General features: G+C 41.8%; 1 protein-coding gene across 1 annotated transcript in view; it reads right to left on the bottom strand.

Annotated features, from left to right (window-relative positions):
- LOC306970649 (low affinity immunoglobulin gamma Fc region receptor III-A-like) overlaps positions 1-19,102 on the bottom strand; it is a gene marked incomplete at its 3' end in the record, with an annotated part of 265,480 nt that overhangs the window by 75,203 nt on the left and 171,175 nt on the right. The gene's annotated exons all lie outside the window — the stretch shown is intronic.

The following is a 19,102-nucleotide window of genomic DNA, read 5'->3' as shown; positions in this document are numbered from 1 at the left end:
CTCACAGGAAGTAACATACATACCGTAAACTCTCTAATACTGGCCTGCATTCCATTAGTGGCCGGGTTCGCGGCTGGCGGAGGCAAATTAAAGCCGGTCTCTAAAACAGGCCGAGGCTTTTATTAGAAACTATAGCGATGGAAATATTCCCCATGTTAGGAATTTGTCTCATACTCATGTAAAGGATAACTCACGTGCAGGAAGTAAACAAACGGGAACCCGGACCGAGGGCGACGCTGCGGAGGAGCTGATCTGAGCGGAACTTTGACACAGATTTAGACACTTTTCAAACCTCCTGTGACTATATTTGGAAACAGAGCAACAAATGTTGTGTGACCCTCCAGGGTTTTAATAAAGTCACCATCGCGTTTTCAAAGCACGTCCAGCTGCTCCGTGTGCAGGTCAGTCCCACGCCTCAAAATAACTCCTCCCATCAGCGCGAGCGTCTCGTCTTCTCTCGGGTCAGTCTCATGATCGATAACAAACACAAACGCTCCGTCTAAACTCGCCTTTTACACAAGATAACAATAAATAATCCGGTCCGCGGTAAAAACGAAACAGAAACCTGCAGTGACATTGATGTCAAAGCTCCACTAACAGCAACGAAACACTTCCTGTTGTCCCGACAAAATAAAAGGCGTCAATGTTCCAGCGCTGGGAAGTGTTTGTAATGTTAATTAATAAATGAACCTATTTCTCGTTAATAAATCTAATTAATAAATCTCGTTTTTCTTCGTTTTCCTGGTCGTCCGTTTTGCTCAAATCGAAATAAAGGCCTGTCTCTAATTGTGGCCTGGTTCCAATAAAGGCCTGGTTCTAGACGCCCTTGAGTAAATAAAGGCCCCGGCCAATATTAGAGCATTTACGGTACATCCGTTTGTTAAGTGGTGACGTTACCGCTCTACTTCCGGGTTCGCATAGACAGGCAGATGTGCGAGAAACTACGAAATACCACAATAAATATTTCTGAAACTCAACAGAGTTGCTGAACATACTTATTTATCAAGCCCATTTTCAAAAATGCTGTACCTACTGCTATAAAAGTAATATTTTCTCAAATTGCTACATCCGGGTTTAGCGGAGTCGGCGCAGCAGCTACGCTAACCCCGGAAGTAGTGACTTTAGTAAATAGTACTTTTTTAGCAGTAGGTGCGGCATTTTTGGCTAATGAGTCTGAGAAATAAGTAGGTTCAGTAACTCTCTGTTGAGTGACCAAAAAAAATGTCTGAAATAGAAACGCTGCTTCACTGAAATAAAAATGATAATCATTGCTTACAGCGGATGTTATCCATCTAAATAAGTCATATTTTCAAAAGCATGAAAACATATCATATGCACTTTTCGTTTATAACTGTGGATAAGCCGCCTCAAACAAATTCAAACTGTCCGGCAGGCTCACAGTGGATCAGTTTTGGCGCTCTCTATTACTGATAATACGCAACTGCTAATCCTGTTGCTTAGTCATTTCTTCGACTCATGTTGCCTGCTTCTTCTGTTATGCACTTTCTTGTGCACAAAAACAGGAAGAAAAAGGTCTGTCCTTTCACAACATTACATCACGAGTTATCTTGCCATCGCCAGTTCATGTGCTATTCCCCTTCTCTTTTTGTTTTAACCCAGGGTTCTGTTATCTCTGATCTGTAGATTCCTCTGTCTCTGATCTCTGCGTGGTGTCCCCCGGGGCTCAGTCTTTGTCCCCCTCCTCTTCTAACGCACAGCTTTGATTATGGTTTGCAGCTTGGTTCCAAAAGCTCATATGAAGTTATTTTAAGCACAAGAGTTTTTAACAATCCTGCAAGAGCTTTTCCAGTCAACTTTGACGGTTCAAACTGGAGAATGTGATGGGTAATAAATGCACAAATTTCCTTATTGGGTCAAGCCGGTCAATGTACACTATCTGTTGCTGTCCCACTCAAATAAATTCATAAATGAAATGAAATGAAAATGATGATTTCAATACTTTGATCCTTCTGCAATAAAGTTATTCAAAATAGAAAGTGTTTATTTGTAGAGCGTAATTCACACTGAAGGCAATTCAAAGTGCTTCACAGTCACATATAAACATGAAAAGGCAAATAAAATCAATCCAAAAACATACATATAAACAAATTAATCAAATATAAAAGTGCAGATACAACACTTCCAATTGTCAAAACTAAATAGAACTGTTTTCATTCTGGATTTGAACATCGAAACTGCAAAAAACGATATTTAATTGAATGCTCTCAGTGACCATAGTAAAAGTCGTCTCAGTTTAGACCAAGGTTTGGTTCTGTGGAATAAGGGACACAAAAGTTTAGTGCACAACCAGAGATGTGGAGGGGGGAGACCGAGACTAGAAAGGTTCAAAATAAAAAATAAAGTCACAGAAATTGACACATTTCCTCCCACAGTGGCTGCGGATGGATGTGATTCCGGCCCCTTAAAAAGGACACTTTCACACACTAATTACTATCTAAAGTAGAATCTCAAAAGCCCTGTACATTCAGTAATGATATGTAACTAGGCTTTGACCTAAATGTGGTCGATGGTTGACAACAGTTGAAAACATCTGGATCTTTCAGACAGAGATAGATAAATACTTTATTGATCCCGAGGGAAATTAATTCAGAATTTGTGATTTGCTAATGCTAACGGAAGCAATTAGCCGGCTTTTGCATATGTTAGGATCGAACGCCGCTTCTTTTAAGTACTATGGATACCGCTAATAGCGCAGTTATATTGATCATCTATGTTATGGCAATCTTTGAGGGTAATTTGCCATATTAAGCAGCCTGGGCTGTAGCCTTAGCTTGACGTGTGCTTTTTAGTAAAAACAAATGGAATGTCCACACTTACAGGATAACGGATAAGTTTGGGTTTAATATGGTCCAAGTTCCACTAGTTCACATTTAGACAGAGGTCCACAGTACCACAGTTCCACAGTTTTCACAGCACAGTCCAAAAACTGTTGGGCCTAAAGCCCAGGCCAGCTTCCACACCACAAGGGTTCCCCCACCTGTCCATTTAAAGAACTGCATGGCTACCTGGCCCCACCCAAACACACAAAACATAAATATAGCTGTTGCCTACAAAACAAAATGACTTAGGAATAGTAATTTTAGCCATTTTAAAGGAAACTAAAACGGCCTTCACAATCTAAAAGAGGCATCATGTGAGACCAAACGTTTGCATATAAAACCAACATAATACACCAACCAACACAATACACGTTCATGTGTGCAGAGGCGTAGCTGCCTGGGGCCCCAACAGTCAAGGGCCCCCATGAACCAACCCGTTATTCAGAAGCCTGCAGTAAACACTTGATATTCACAGTCTTCCTAATGACTTTGGTGATGCAGTTACAAAATCTCTCCGTGGCGCTGTTTATCTCCATCCTGCTGCTGCTTTAGTGAGTCATGGTTCCCTAATGTTAACTTATAATGAGCAGTGGACAGACTTTTTTACTCATGGCTCCACCAGATTGTATTTCTAAGAGTGAAACCAGTTTATTGAAACACTCTTCAGGACCTAAAGAACCTCAGCTTCTGTTCTGAGGAAAACTTATGCAGAGAACTGTATGATGGGAGTTGTCAGTTGACCAGCTCCTGCCAGAATGACATCCTCTCTCCTAGTGCACAGTACACCGAGCAGCCACCAGAGGGCCCCCTATCGACATTCTTGCTTGGAGCCCCTTGATACCCTTGCTACACCACTGCATGTGAAAACCTTTTAGAGCTTTTTACCACATTACAATGTTGTCTTCAGTACATTGAGCTTTGTTTCGACCCACTCGTGATCTTCTCTCGTGGCTGCGTAGCGGCAGCTCAGAGAAAACTCTTCCAGAGGTCCTAGTATCCAGGAAAAGGTTTCTTCACCCCTCCATCTCTTGTGAAGCTTAATCCTCTCATCGCCAAATATAAACATTCACCATTGCTTCATTACAGCCACACGGCCTGACAGGTCTTAACCTCTTAACTCCCACCTGGACGGATCCCATTTTCTCCAGTTTGGCTTTACCCTAATCAAAAAGCTTCTTGGGAAAAAAGCACCAAAACAGCCACAAAAAATGAGAAGAAAACAAGGATGTAAACGCAACAAAAAAATGACAAAAATTCAACAAAAATTCAACAAAAAAATGACAAAAATTCAACAAAAAAAATCAACAAAAAAATGACAAAAATTCAACAAAGACGTGACAAAAATTCAACAAAAATGTGACAAAAATCCAACAAAAATGTGACAAAAATTCAACAAAAATGTGACAAAAATTCAATAAAAAAATTACAAAAACTCAACAAAAATGTGTCAAAAACTATTAGAAATGTGGTACACATATACGTATACATATATTTTGTGGTAACAAAATAAGGTGACAAAACACAGCAACAACGCGAGAAAAAAGATCAGTTTTGTGGGTCTTGAGGTGTTACACAGACCTATATAATAGCCAAAGAGGACAGAATGCATTTGGTTTAGGCGGGTGGTAAGAGGTTAATAAAGACGCAGTTGAGATTACCATCAATTACCTGCAAAAGGCGTAATACAAGCTCTTTAAACGCTCCTGCTGGCCTGGAACATCCAAATCCGGAACTATTTTCAGTCGAAATAAAAAGAGTGCTGTTCTCGCTCCCATTTCTGTCCATCCAATTCATCAGACAAACATCCATTAATCTCTCTCCGAGCAAAATTGACTAATATCGGTTTCGATTCGAACGTCGTAACCTTGGCATTTTCCACACTACGGATATTTCACGGCCAATTTGGATCTGCCTCTCTTCATCAGCCCTTTGTCAGGTTGAAGCGCTTTGTATTCCAATCACAAACCCGGGTAATTTTGTGTCTATCAGCTTTATGTAAATCAGCCGATTAACCTGCGATAGTTTAAACGGACTTTCCTCGAGGCGCGGAACATCGCGCTGAATTGAGTTTCTAATTAAAATGCGAGTCGGCGGAGGAGCCAGTATTAGCCGGATGCTGTTCCGTCATTAGCTGATGATTTAGCTCATGTCAATTAACACTTAGGCTTAATTTAGCAGATACAAGTCCACACAAAGCTCATTACTGTTGGGGTTGTCTCGTTAACACGGCGCGGTTAGTGTTTTCAAACATGTCAACCTTCAAATCCCCGAGCTAACGATAACAAAGATCAGGATATTAACAATGATGTTCAGCTCTGATCATTTTTATTTGATTATTTGTTAAACCACCACTAACGGTTTATAACGTGTACCCCCCCCACTAGCTGCTATGAGTGTTGGTGTTCCAGGTTCAAGGCTGACCAGCCGTTTTTGTCTGTTGCACAGGTACATTTATTTATTTTTACATTTATTGTATTTATTTTACCATTCTGTCAATGCGCAGCCGAGCTGCTATGAGTGTTGGTGTTCCAGGTTCAAGGCTGACCAGCCGTTTTTGTCTGTTGCACAGATAAAGAACCCTTGTAAAACAACTCCGTCTCCTGGCCGTTACTAACTAACACAACGCAGAGTCATCCACGTTACACGTTACCTCCCACCCACTGCACGGGACTGTAGAAGAGCTGTGCAGCTCCCTCAGTGGCAGACTGAGACACCCTCAGTGCAGGACGGAGCGCTACCGCAAAGCCTTCATCCCCACTGCTGTCAGACTGTACAATAAGACTGTGAAGTAACGCCGACTGTAACAAGTGAATTTCTCCTTTGTGAGATTAATAAAGGTTTATCTTATCTTATCTTATCTTATCAAGAAAGTCTACACAGATCTTGTTTTCTTTTTTTAATAATGGTCCTGAAGAAAGAGCTAACTTATCAGCTAAAGACCTACAAGTTTCTTTTTTCTGAAACACTGAAGAGGCACAAAGAGCCCCCACAGCTGCAGCAGTGGACAGACATGCTAACTGTCCGCAGACAAAGCAAAAAGTGGCAGAAGTGGGCGGGGCGGAATAAGGTGAATAGAGGAGAGGAGGAGAGGCTAAATGCTAACGCCGTCTGTGCTGTGTTTATGTGACTGAGGGAACGCGAGAAGACCAGACAGGTACAAATGAATTTGTCTAAGCTCAGGTAAGAACATGTCTCAGTATGTAAAAACGGTGGCCTATTCCTTTAAAGAGGGGGTATTATGCTTTTTTTCAATCACATAGCACCAGTCTATAGCACACTACAATGATGACGAAACCTTCTGTTGGTCTGTAAATGCAGTAAATCAGAATAACTGCCTTCTATAAAATGTCTCTCTCAAAATGGCTGTAGTGAATGTCTTGAAATAGGCCTCTGTCTCTTTAAGAACCTCTGACCCTTTCAGACACGCCCCGGGTTCTGTTGAGGAGCAGTGGTTGGTTACTCGGCTGGTGACGAAAGCTCGGAGGCGTCTCCAGGAGGTGGGGGCGTTCCTAGGAGGACTCAGGCAAACCTATCCCTAAAATGGCCGCCATCAGAGTTTTTACAGATGACTCAAAAATACGTGAATGTGCCAAGGCAACACTTCAGGCATGTTTTTAATGAGGGAATGACATAATAACATGATGTAAAGCTTGAAAAAGTCGATTTTGCATAATACCCCCCCTTCAAGCTCCGTTGAGATCTGCTCCTGAAGAAGAGCTTTACTCTTCTACTGCACAAAACCAGTGTCTGGGCAAAGGATGTGGAGGCTTCTAAACAGCTGTTCTCCTTTCAGCACAAGGTGAGCTCTTATCAGTGGCGTTATCTCTAGAGTTAGGTATAAAATATCAGTACGATATTATTAACAGTTCGATCACGCTGCGCTGGTATTTCAGCTGATCAGACGCGCTCACACAAACTGCGCAGGACGGACTTTCTAATCGTTTTTTCTCGATTGTGCTATTTTTGTGATCGTCTAGTGCAGCCACTCCCAAAGTTCAGGACATCGCGGCCTCCTTATTGATCAGAAAATCTTTCGTGGCCCCACCAAAGCATAACAATTTACTCCACTGAAAAGAATCTGTTATAATTTTACTGAATAGTAAACAGTGTTTGTCTGTGACTGTCTCTTGATGGATGTTTGGTGAACCTTCGTCAGAATCAAAGTGGATTCACTTTTATAACCAACGCGAGTCCCCGATGTGACGGGGAGGCCAGGACAGAGCGGTGGTGAGTCAAAGCGCGCCTTAGCGTGTGTGTTAGCGTGTATTTATGAAGCTGTGTTGCAGATGTCAACTCAACTCAAGTAACTTCACTTATTGCTGTGATATTTATATTTATTTTACTGCTAATAATGCATGGGCAGATCCGCTCGGAGAGAGGGGGCGGAGTTAACTGAATCGAAGCGTCTTGTCTTCCGGGTTTGCAAAATACCCCCAGAAAATACTTATATATTTCGCACAAAAAATAGTGCTCCATAGCGGTAGAGGTACAATATATCATATACATGCCTATACTTTACTTTGAGATGGCTAAAATAGCAGATACAGATCCTTTAAAATAGAGTATTGTCCAGATAAATGAATGTTTCCTTTCAAAATGAACTTTTTTCATTGTACCTGTTTTGCCGACAAGCTTTGAGGCCCACCAGGGGGCCCCGGACCCCACTTTGGGAACCACTGGTCTAGTGTGATAATCAAAATCGTAATTCAATTTCAATGAATTGCACAGCCCTAGGGTAAATCTCCCTAAAGTCAGGGGCAGGAGGCTACACATGCGAGGCCGGGGAGGGGGTCGAGAGGCTTTAAGAGTTTAAGCCGCAACTTATAATGAAAAATGTATGTGCTCCCCCTTTAAGCTGTTTATAAACAAAAGAAAGTCAGGTGTAGGGCTTTTAACGTCACTTTTATTCACAGCTCAAGGTGGCTGAGTGAAGTAACAAGTTCAGCTCATCTAAGTGCAAATGCCCGGACCATGATGAGCTCCTCACACTTCGATCAGTCGCACCAACCGCACTTAGCACCGGCAGATTAAAAAAAACAATTGAATCTGGGCCAGTCCCTTTATTTACGGACTCTGGTTTGGGAGCTGAAGAGACATTACTTTTCCAACAGACCCATCAGGTAAATCATTTAGACGGACTGCAATACAAAACAGGAGGAGCTGGTGAGGACGATGAGCCGTGGTTTCCAAACTGTGGTGTGCTTCTGGTTTGGTCCTATTTTAAGGGCAAGAATTTCATGAGGTGGAACTTGGGGTGAAAAGTTAGAGCCTCTGCTGCAGAGGAGGCAAGGCCAGGGCCAGGCCAGAATCCAGCGAAGAACCTTTGGCCCCCTAAACCTCCTAAAGGAACAGGCCACCGTTTTTCCATTCTTCATAGACGAGTTGAAGCGTATCTGTCTGGTCTTTGTGTGTACCCTCAAAGACTAAAGATGTTGTTAGCATTTGGCCTCTCCCAATGTATTCCTATAGCTCCAAACAGGGTGAAGTTGGAGGCTCTTCCACGGGCACAAAGACCAGACAGGTACGGATCAACTCGTCCAAGCTCAGGCAAGAACATATCTCAGCATGGAAGAACTGTGGCCTGTTCCTTTAACACCCTTTTCTCCAGTTCGGCAATACCCAAATCCAAAAGCCTATAGGCCAGTGTCACGCCTCATTTGAAAGAAAACTAGCTGTAACTTTTTTGGCGTTTTTTTGTCTCTTTTAATGTCACGTTTTGTCAATTTTTTTGCCAGGTTGTTTTCACTTTTTTGTTGTTATTGTTGTGTTTTGCTGGCTCCCCTCCTTCACGTCGAAAGGAGTGGCTCGGGCATCTGTACCGGATGCCTCCTGGTCGCCTCTTATGAGGTGTTCCAGGCATGTCCTAGACAAGGCCTCGTGGAAGACCCAGGACACGGGAAGTCTGGGCATCTCTGCTGAGACTGCTGCCCCCATGACCCGGCCCCGGATAAAACGGAAGAAAATGGATGGATGGTTGTTATGTTTTTCTTGCTCTTTTGTAGCTTTTTTTCATCGCTTTTTTGTCGTGTTTTCATAATGTTTTTTGTCACTTTTATATTGCATTTGCATCCTCATTTTCATCGGTATTGGCAATTTAAAAAAAAAATAAAAAAATTTAGATTTGGATAATGCCAAACTGGACAAAATGTGCTCAGTTCAGGTGAGGGTAAAACAAAAAAGTAAAAAAAAACAAAAACAAAACATTGCTACAAAAACGGGGATGAAAAAGCAACATAAAAGTGACAAAAACAATGAAAACACCACAAAACAACAACAAAAACAGTCAGTTTTGCAGGTCTTAGCTTTCAAATGAGTAGGGATGGGCACCGTTAAACAGTACCTACTTGGAACCGACCGAAAAGCTCCGGTCGGGGGTGGTATCGAAAAAATAAAATTCTTTCGGTGCCAGTTTTCGGTTCTTTTTCTCTCCAGACCCAGTCTAAAAAATGCAGGTATGCGCAGATAATGAGCCGCTTCAGCACAAATGGAGCGAAGAAAAGCTACACCTTATAGCTGTAACTTACAGGCCTCTTCAGACTTCATACACAAGAGGCGAGAACTGGAGTATGAATTGGCCTTAAAGCGAAGCAAAGCTATAACGTACTAAACGTCTGTAATAGAGATGGCAGAGCCGCGGTCTGCATCAGGACTGGGCCAGGTCTAAACCAGGACTTACTCCGGTCGTAAAACCCAGAGCTAAATTAAACCAGGTATAAACCAGGACTAAACCAGGACTGAATAAGAAACTTTAGTTTTTAGGCAAAAAGCAGTGACAAAAAGAAAGACATCTTAACCTTTAGCGACAGACCCAGAGGCGGAGCTTACGTGCTGTTGTTACAACTTTACAGCAGCTGCAGAGATGGGAATATCCAGGCTGGTTTATAGAAAAGCGAGCGCTCACACCATGTGAGGATCTTTGACGTGTGGAGCTTTCACTTCGTCAAAGTGCAGTGAGTTTAGAAAAGTTTATCTGAAAGAAACCGTGTCCTGATGTGGATCTGACTCTGCAGCTCAGGAGGGAATAACGTCCTTTCTCTCTTTTATCTCCGCCTCAACTGTTTTCGGTCTTTTTCCTGAATGATACTTTTAATACACGTTATTTTTATTGAATTAAAAAAACATTGGTATCGGAAAAAGTTCCGTTTAGGCACCGGAACCGAAAAGCAGGTATCGTTAAAGTACTTGGTATCGGAAAAAAACGAATGGCACCCATCCCTACAAATGAGGCGTTAAACTGTCGCTCTCCAGTCGAGAAGCTTCTACATTTGGGTAAAGCCGAACTGGAGAAAATGCGCCCGTTAACCCGGAGGTTAAGAACTTTAAATTCAGCTTTGGTCTAATTTTAGTCTGCAGAAATGTTACTTTATATTTCCTGAATCTCTTTCTCCTCCTCCCAGAGCACAGCCACTTAAAAGACCTTTTGTATTTCATTCTAATTACTGTAATATTTGGCAGTTCTGTACATCTGAAGCCGCGGATCAGACATTTCTATTTTACAAAAGCTGCAATTGTGTTTATCGGCGGCTCTTTAAACAGGATTTAAAACAAATCAAATGAAGGATTTGTCCAAAACAGCGTCTGGTGGGGCAGATTTTCACGCGCCTCGTGCTCAGCGTGGCTTTAATTTGAAAATGAAATTTCTCTTTTAGCGGCGGTTCTGTTATCTCCAGACTCTGCTGTGGCTCAGCGCGCTCTTCCTCACATTGTTTTTCATCTCGGTAATATTAATAACGGAAAGCATTTAATTTGTTGACAGCACAAACCAAGGTACAAAAGAAAAGTGGCAATGTGCATCACACTGACAGCAGAGGGAAATCTTTGGGATTTTTTTTAATTTCTCACCACTTTTGGACACCGTTATTTGAAAGTTTTCCGAGCTTAGTTTATTTGTGTTGACGGAGAAGACGCCGGTGCTTGTTGTTTCCAAAACGAAAAGGAAAATGAGACCCGATCGTCCCGTTTCGGCGGCTGCTCCGAGATTGTCATGTCATAATTTGAGTCGATTCCACTCGACGGGAGACGCCGTTTTGGAAAGAAATGTCCAAACACAAAATCTTCCCTGATTATTATCTGGAAGTGATTGGATTCACAAATCTGACACTTACATCTCATGGCTGAAAGTCCTTTGATCTGACCGACATCAGGCACATCATTGTGGACACTGTGGACACTTTAATGAGGAAATAATGGGACCTCAGTTCATTTGCACTGACAGGGAAGAAGACGTTGATCTGTGACAGTTGAGGAATCTGCATTTTGACAGAACAGTCAAAACCATGAAATCCTGAGCTGCGCCAACACTTTTTGGCCAATAATTGTCTTGTCTATTAAAGGGATGCACCGATATCGGAGCCGATACCAGAAAAAATACGATATGGGTATCGGTTACAAATATATGACACATGTTTTGGCTCTCACCGATTTAAAAACACAACTTTCCCTAAGTGAATATGCGCCTCTGCACCTCATTTTGAAGCTCAGAACCTGGAGAATGCAATCGCCATATTAGTTTTAACCTCCGTGAATGTATTTAAATCTATAATTAAACATAGTAGGGCATACAGGACTTACCGACATAGATCATACCCAAATCATACTTAAATCGTGCATGAATTCATACAGAGAATACACTCACGGCCCGGAAGGTCAGAAGAAAATGGATGGATGATAGATTGTCTACTTTTTTCTTGTCTGAAACTTGTGCAGCACTTTGGGCAAAGTCGACTGTATTTTAAATGTGTGATACAAATAAGCGTTGACCTTTGACCCCTAAAATATGACACATTTAGTCAAAATTTTCACATTAACAAACTAATATGTGTAGAAAAAGTGCTTTACTTTTGGCTACAATTGTGAGATTCGGCCCTTGGTGTTTTGTCAATGAAGAAAATGGTCCCTCCCCTGCATTAGGAGGTGTCATGTGGCTGCACTATTGTCCACAGAGCCTTTTGTATTTCTGCATTATTGGTCTAAATAAATATTCTGTTGCAGTGTTTACGCACATGGCTCCCTGCCGGCTTCACCAATTTAAGCGGAGCGGCGGAGGAAGCGTAATGTCAGACTCAGTGGCAGTTTACCGGCGGATTGGAAGGCGAGGGAAATTGTCTTTTTGCGTGACAATCGTTAGCGTTGTTAGTCCCTGGTGGCGTTTGGTGATTGACGCGGTTCACCCTCGGGCTGCGAGCTCTTTCATGAGATCTGGAGAGAGCATCCTCAATCTGTCAAACTGTCATGTTCAACGAGATGGATACTAATGGTCCGCATCGAGCGGAGCTAACGAGTTGTGAACATAGACTGTGAAACTGTTGAGTTAGAATATAAACACAGTGGGAATAGTGGAAGACGACGCACTCTTTCAAAGAAGTGTCTCTTCCATTACTGAACCAAACCCGGGTTTTTCAGCTTCATTGGCAACATTTAATAAGTTTGTGGATGTGATTCAGCCATAACTTTATCATTACTTTGCCGTTCTTACAGAAAGTGAGAATGTAATAACTTTCTGTCACTAAGGGACAGATTTACTGAACCAGACGCTAGAATACAAGTTTGACTTCACATTTGAAAGTATATCTCACCTGATTCATCATCAGACACTGTTCATACTGTTAGTGGTGCAAATCTGACTCTAAGAGTAAGAGTGTTGTGGATGAAACGTCCTCATATCTGTGGTCTGTGCACTTTGTTTTGCTTTTAAAAATATTCTAACACTCCCCATTATAGATACAGATGGCATCTCGTCATAGAAGGGGCGTGGCTTTGGTGGGGGGAAAACAGTTTTTCACACTTTTTAGCCATTTTCCGGTGAAATATAAAGTTATTTATCACATACAAATAAAGTCGACCCATATGGATGTTTATTCACAGCAGATTGTTCAGTAGAGGCGAAAAAACGGCAATCCTAGCTAGTGCTAGCTAGCGTTAGCACGAAGCTAACATGTAGCATCATGTTTGCTGCTTTGCTCCCCAGACAGGACGACACTTTGGACGAAACAGTAAGTTAAGTATCTTTTTATTCCAGTGGATTTTGCTTTGTTTGAGTTGATCTCTGATGTCTCGCTCTGTTTCCACATTAAAATACGCTCGTCTCCTGTTTCCTTTTGTTGTTTGGGGAGGAGGCACCGCTTTGTTGTTTGGGGAGGAGGCACCGCTTTGTTGTTTGGGGAGGAGGCACCGCTTTGTTGTTTGGGGAGGAGGCACCGCTTTGTTGTTTGGGGAGGAGGCACCGGTGCTTTGGGGGGTCGCCAGATCATTTAGATAAAATATACATATTTTCATTTGCACATAATGTTTTATTGTAGCATGTGTTTGCTATTTTACCCGAGTGCCATTATTTGTTTGTAGTTTGATGAGTTTTATTTTAGCAATTTGTTTTTTGGCTAATGTTCCAATAGCTCACGGTGTGACCCGGGCGGGGCCTTTACCTGTTATAATGGGGGTCGTGGCTCCAAAAGGTTGAGAACCACTGCTTTAGCGAACAAATGCCACACAAAAAAGTCAGTTTTATACAAACGCTTATTATGGATCAGTTTCTGTTTGAGTGAGTGAACTCTGAACCCCACACACATGACACGACAGGAGGAGCTTTACAGCGGGATGCCTTTATGTAAATGAGATGTAAATGAGCCCTATTGTCACTCCCAGAGAGGTGAGAACAGCACAAAACCAAGTTGTGTCCCCCATTCTCGTGATGGGGCACATATAATACTATAATATATTGAAATGCATAATCTTTAATGTTTTTCATGTATCAGGGGTAGGCAACGTCAAGCCCGAGGGCCAAAACCGGCCCTCCATCATCAAACTCTGGCCCTCGAGATGATTTTGAGAAATATTAGGACTCAAATCAGACATCAAATGCCTGTTAAAATACTCTAGAAATGTGAAAAATACTGTCAATTCCTTTAAAGGCCTTAGCAGAGCCCCCATTTAGGCCATAATCCTAAAAGAATAATCATCTAAAGGGAGAAATGACTTAAATTTACTTGAATTATATCTAAAGTTTGGGTAGATCTGGTCTGGCCTTAAAGCAGATAAAACCTATTCTTGCCAATGGAACAAGCACAAGTTTTTTCCTAATTCAGATTATTTTGTATAATTTCAAATAAATATTTTTTACAGTAAAAGTGCATTTGGCTGATTACCAGTGGGATTTCTATTTGTTCCATTGGCAAGCGATTTTAAGTGATTAATCTAATTTAAGATGGACATTTTTCCAGTGTATATGATGTACTACACTGGTACATGTAGAAAGTGATGCTTTACTTCAATTGCTTCAATTGGAGGGTCCGGCCCTTGGTCTTTTGACGATGAAGAAAGCTGGCCCTCCACCGAGCAAACTTGCCGACCCGTCTTATATTCTGGTCTGTCTAAAAGCTACAATAAAGATGTTCGTAAGACAGTTTGTTCTGTCTAATAAATGTGTTCAAACTGCTTTTCCATCTGAAAACACGTGAAAGCTCGCTCCTCCTCGCTCCTGTCGCCGCTGATGATGAACAAAACGAGAGCACGTGTCGGCGGTGACCTGAGCGTCGCTTCTTTCCATCGGAATCGTCTGAAAACAGCCTTTTACCGCGTGTCGATTGTTTCCGTCACTTCCAACACGTCTCCCGCTTATTGATGTGCCGCCCCCTGCACCTCGGCGCCGGATAAAAGCTTTTGTTTTCATCGCTGGAATGTGTAAATGCAAAGTAGGAGGGGAATAGTTCTTAACGCGAGCGGTGAAAGCTGCAAAGACGGAACAGAATCTCAATGTGCCCAGTGTGTAAAATAGCATCATTTGTTCTTTGGAAAAGGTTCACACTGTTGTCTTAGTTAAAACTACTGACGACAGAAGGTTCAAAGCTTCTGTCTCACGGAGAGAACAATCTTTAATGGCATTGTTTGTTCTGGGAAAACTTACAGCAAGAAGGTCCCTGGTCCGATTCCCGGATTGTTCAGGCCTCTCTGTTTGGAGTTAGCATGTTCTCCCTGTGAGGGTTTGTTTTTTCCTATAGATCCTAGTTTGTGATGTGGAGAGATTTAGTGAGGGTTCAGTCACAAACAAGTCGGTGTAAAAAACCTCTTAACCTCCACCTGAACCAAGCACATTTTCTCCAGTTTGGCTTTACCCAAATCTAAAAGCTTCTTTGAAAAAAAGTCTAAATAGCAACAACATTGAGGATGAAAGAACAACAATAACACAATAAAAAAGCAACTAAAAAAGTGATGTAAAAGTGACAAACACATGTAAAATAATAATAATAATCACGAAGAAGAGGAAGAAGCTAACAGGCTAACGGGTAAAGCTAACTGCGGGCTAGCGCCACTTAAAGAGTATTTACAGCCAAGTTTGAGTGAAAAAATGTATCTCCATCGTGTAATTGGATGAACAATATCCCTCTGTCCCTTTGTCTTTTCTGTCAGCGTAGTATTTACTCTCACGGACAATTAATGAGTAAAAAACGCAACATGCTATGACACCTGCAGTGGCGCTTATAGCCGCTAGGGGCAAGAGTTACTCATGGTGCGTTCCAGGCAACTGGTAACTGTAAATTAGTTGTCTTTCATTTTCAGCCTGAGTAGAGATATTGTTACATGTTGTAGTACTGCATAATGCTACTTTGGTATTCAAAATGGCCGCCATAACAACAAAAATCACATGACGGAAAGGCATGTGTAGAACATATGGAACTGTACGACAAAACTTTGTAGATCAGAACTTGGGTTAGTCCTGGATCGGCTGTGGGCCAACCTGACCAGTGTGTTTTTAGTGGTGGGGAAACCGAAGTACCTGGAGGAAACCCACGCAAAATGAAAGAGTGAAACACTGCTCCAGGTCAAACACTGTGACATGGATGAAGCTTTACAAAAGTGGATTTTGCTGATGTCTCCTTTATGGGAATGATGAGCGAGTCTTTGTTTTTCCCCCTGTGTATGAAACACATTGACGCACATCTCTCTACCAGTGGTCGGGGGCGTGCTGCAAAACAGGCTGCTCCTCTGGGAGGTTTTTTGAAGAGAACAAAGTAAAAAAACAAAGCAAAAAACATAAACAAGCAACGGAAAAAGCAGCAGCATTTGGATGCACTTTAAAAGAAAACAAGAGGAGTATCAACAACCTGTGGACGATGGCCTCATAGAACAAAAAGGCGTGTGTTATTTTTTCATCATCAGTATCTGCAAATGTTTCCTAAAATCAGTAATAATAATCAGAATTGTATTTCACAAACCCGCATAGACGGAGAGGACTGAGGTGAGCTGGTGGGGGGTCGTAGGATTTAAACGCCGCTGTCACTGGAGTCTGGAGCCGACTGGAATCAAGACCAGCAAATTAAGCCCAGAAACACACTAAGGGGTAGCGATAGGTCACAAAATATTTCATCCCAGAAAGTTAAGACACCCAATATTGTAAATTATGAGCAATGAATGTCTATAATATGTCCTTCTCTATGTAAATCTAACTTTATTCCATGTAACTCAATTCAATTGGCAACATTGGTGGGACAAGTATCTAAATATATATAACCAGGTGAAATAATGGGTATCTATTCAAAATTTTACTTGGGAAAACTTATTACTGCTTTTTTTCACGAATGGACTGATGCAATACCTTTTGTCAACATACGGTGGTGCTAATTCCTCATGCGTGAGCTTCCTGTCTATTTCGCGCACTTTTACTTGAAAAAGACTGTTGGAACCAATGGGCGCTGGCTGCTCTGCTTTATGACCACGACACTGGGGGCCGCCATTGCTGTAGTACCTCCATATCGGCGCTAATTCCCCATTGAAAAGCATTGGAGTTTAGACACCTTAAAAACAACTTTAACGCCTAGTTTAGACTAGACTAGGCTAGATATTCCTCCTGAGAAAACGCTGGGTTAGTCACAATTTAAGAAACCAGGCTGGTTTTCGTAAGAAGAATTTAAAAAAAATCTTGTACTTAATGAGGGTCGGACTGTTAGCATTGGAGCAGCGCGAGATACACGTCACGCCACGTCTACAGTGAAGATCCCGCCCTGATGCCCTTTTTAGGCACATGCTTCGTCAGAGCTGGGGAGGGGGGGGAGTCTGTAAATCTGCCATGAATTCCCCCACTACCGTGGTCATTATGGTAAACAGGGAGGAGTGAGCAGAAGACGTCCATTATTTTTTACAGTCTATGGTTGGAATAGTGTATGTGCCGCTGAAGTTCAAGTGTTAAAGGGGCTTTTTTTAATACTCACTCCTGCCACCTCAGGTCTTATGCGTAACTGCAGTCTCTATATTAAGCTCGTGCATGACGGCACTTCGGACCCGAATTGACACCTTTCTGAGAGACAGTGCAGGATTTTAGAGGCAATTGTGGTGAACAGGTCTGGGCTCATTCTACGGGACATTGCTGGAACATGTAGGGGGAGAAAAATACTTAATTTTATCATTTTTAAACTTTGTATAGTCCCTTAAAGTAACGCTGTAATAACACCATTATTAGGTTGTTTTGTTAAAGAGGGGGTATTATGCTTTTTTCAATCACATAGCACACTACAATGATGACCAAACCTTCTGTTGGTCTGTAAATGCAGTAAATTAGAATAACTGCCTTGTATAAAATTGCTCTCTCAAAATGGCTGTAGTGAATGTCTTGAAATAGGCCTCTGTCTCTTTAAGAACCTCTGAGCCTTTCCGACACGCCCCCTCCACACGCTGTCTGTGGCATCAGTGGGGAGGGGGTTCTGCTGAGGAGCAGTGGTTGGTTACTCGGCTGGTGACGAAAGCTCGGAGGCGTCTCCAGGAGGTGGGGGCGTTCCTAGGAGGACTCAGGCAAACCTATCCCTAAAATGGCCGCCATCAGAGTTTTTACAGATTACTCAAAAAAACATGAATGTGCCAAGGCAACACTTCAGGCATGTTTTTAATGAGGGAATGACATAATAACATGATGTAAAGCTTGAAAAAGTCGATTATGCATAACACCCCCCTTTAAAAACAAAGAAAACCTGACTTTTTTTTTAGAACATTTGGGAGAAATAAAGAAACCCCTTTTTACATTTGAAGTTCCGGCTTCATATAACATCTAAATGGCTGTGCAGTGCAAAGAGGGACGGGTGGTCGCCCTAGTTACAGGTTTCTCCAGAGACATTGATGATGCATCGCTGTTCTGGACACTCAAAAACGCTTTACATTGCATTATTCATTCACTCCATGCTTGGTGGAGGAGAGCTACTATTGTAGCCACAGTTGTAGGGGGTAGAGTGACGGCCTGTGACTCTTTGGTGTGCGCTGATGTGTTGATGGTCCACAAAGATCCTCTCTGCAGCGAGAGGATGCTCACTCTGCGAATAGCCAATCAGGACGCAGAACACAATGCGGGTATGGCACTCATACACTTCAAAAAGCTGCAAAATTGTGCATAAAAAAATCAGCGAAACATTGAGGCCGCGAATGGTAAACGGCGTTATAGCAACGGACGACTGTAAATACAAAATACACAGAAATGTTCATGTGATTTCAAAGTTTTTCTTCAATAATTCATAAAATAGTGTCAACAGTGTCTTTAAATGCACTATACCTGATTTTTTTTTTGCTAATAATGGAACAACATTTGCATTGTCATCCTTTATTACAGGGGTAGGCAACGTCAGGCCCGGGGGCCAAATTCGGCCCTCCAACACAGAACCTCTGGCCCTCAAGATGATTTTGAGAAACATTATGACACAAATCAGAAAGTTCTTTAACATTTTTAGGGTTAAATGGGAGAAATACTGTTAATACACTCAATTAGGTCATATTATGTACAACTCTGGCATTTGTAGAAAGTGCAGTGGAAAAATAATAATAATTTTAAGAAAGAAGTGACAGAAACCTACTTGAATTAACAGATTCAATCTAAAGTATGAGTAGATTTGGTCTGGTCTTAGATCAGATAAAACATCTTATCACCAATGGAACAAGTCATTATTCTCTTAATTCAGATTATATTGTATAATTTAAAGTGAAAAACAATTTTTTTTAAAAGTAGAAGTTCATTTGTCTGATTTCAAAGTGGATTTTATGCTTGTTCCATTGACATTAGCATTTGTATCTTTATCTTAGATTAGTCCAAACAGACTCAGCATAAAGAACCTTTATTCAAGCAAAGTCATTTATCTCATTTAAGATGGCCATGCTTTACTTTGGCCTAAAATTGGTCGGCTCCGGCCCTCGGTCTTTTTACAATGAAAAAAAGTTGGCCCTCCGTTAAGAAAACTTGCCTACCATTGCTTTATTATATTCAAAACTCTGACATTTGTGGGGGAAAAAACTGC

Source organism: Gobius niger (genome assembly GCF_951799975.1).
Source record: "Gobius niger genome assembly, chromosome: 11".
NCBI classification, from domain to species: Eukaryota; Metazoa; Chordata; class Actinopteri; order Gobiiformes; family Gobiidae; genus Gobius; species Gobius niger.
This window is presented reverse-complemented; position numbering and strand designations above follow the sequence as displayed.